General features: G+C 53.1%; 1 protein-coding gene across 1 annotated transcript in view; it reads right to left on the bottom strand.

Annotated features, from left to right (window-relative positions):
• The window catches only part of MID2 (midline 2), a 98,416-nt gene extending 97,954 nt beyond the window's left edge, over positions 1-462 (bottom strand). The window contains exon 1 of the mRNA XM_011958734.1: positions 423-462. The gene's annotated coding sequence lies outside the window, so the exon portion shown is untranslated. The remainder of the gene's footprint in view (positions 1-422) is intronic.
• Positions 463-1,313: the final 851 nt, after the last annotated feature.

Here is a 1,313-nt window from a genome sequence, read left to right as displayed (position 1 = left end):
CGCGCGCCCCGCAGGGGATAGCACGGCGGCCGCGATGCTACCGCGGCTGGGTCTCCCGAGCTAAACTTAAGAGTTTTCGTCCCTCAGTCCAGGGGCAGCACCATGACACCACGGCAGCACCACACTGTCATTTCCGCCGCCGCAGAGGAAAAAAAAAAGGCAATCCCTTCCAAAAGGGAGGCGGAGTGGGGGCAAACGGGGTTGGGGCTGACACCCCAAGGGAGCACTGGGAAGGGCCCAAGAAGAAGGGGCGCTCGGACACCTTCCCAGGCTCACCTTCCGCCGCCCCCGCCACTCCCAGCTCCCCCAGCCCTTCCTCTGGAGGCACGTTTACATGTCTTCTCCCCTGGCAGGAGTGACCGGAGAAACCTGAGCAAGCAAAGGCAGCCGGTGGGTGGGGCTCGGGTTACTACTGTACCTACCAGCTGATTCCAGCAGCCTTTTCTCCAGCGCCCTGTCATCTTGAAGGAAGACACAGAGAGAACGACCCGGGCGGGTGTGTGTATATGTGTGTATGTGTGTGTTGTGTGTGTGTGTGTGAGTGACAGAGCGACAGAGAGAGCAGAATGTGTGTGAAATGCAGAAGGAAGACTATGGCTAAACTCTTCTCCCACTCCCCATTCCCCCAGTCCCCCAGCCCCACAAACCCCAGGTTAGAACAAGGAAGAGGCCTTTGCAACCGGTAATAAGAAGAGAGGGCCCGGGTCCACCGCACAGATCCTCCCCATGAAGCTGCTCTATGCAAAGTTAACTACAGAGTAAAACAAAAATAGTGGAGGAGATAGAAAAGGGCAGACAATTGAAGGAAACCCAACCCCTCATTCTTTTTACAAAGAGAGAATGGCTGTGTTTTATTGGCCTCGGGCAGAAGTTGTGGAGGTGGATTAAAGCCATCAAAAGGAAAAAAAAAAGCAGGATTTTTCTTGTACCTTCAAATTGTTGACCAGTAAAACAAGAGGGTCGTTACCACAAGCACAATGAGGCAGATGCTAGCTATCCAGGTATTCCAGGTCCCTAATAAGCTAATTGGTCCATTTGGAATCCAGCATCCTCCCACTGGTCTGGAGTGACCCCCACTCAAAAGGTGGATGGGAGAGGGAAAGAGCAGGAAGCCCCATAAGAGACTCTGTTTCTAACTTGGGGCAAAAAGAGAGAACAAGGGGAAGAAATGAGAAAATGGGAGGACCCACCCCAGCGCGTGCACACACACACACACACACACACACACACGCCTCCCATCATTGTGCATAGGAACAAGCCCAGAAAAATTGAGGTATCTCTTGGTATATCCGTTCAGGGAACCAATAGTAATC

The sequence above is a fragment of the Colobus angolensis genome, unplaced genomic scaffold, assembly GCF_000951035.1.
Source record: "Colobus angolensis palliatus isolate OR3802 unplaced genomic scaffold, Cang.pa_1.0 Scaffold472, whole genome shotgun sequence".
Taxonomy (NCBI): domain Eukaryota; kingdom Metazoa; phylum Chordata; class Mammalia; order Primates; family Cercopithecidae; genus Colobus; species Colobus angolensis.
Note: the sequence above shows the minus strand (reverse complement) of the source record. Positions and strands in the feature narration are given on the sequence as shown.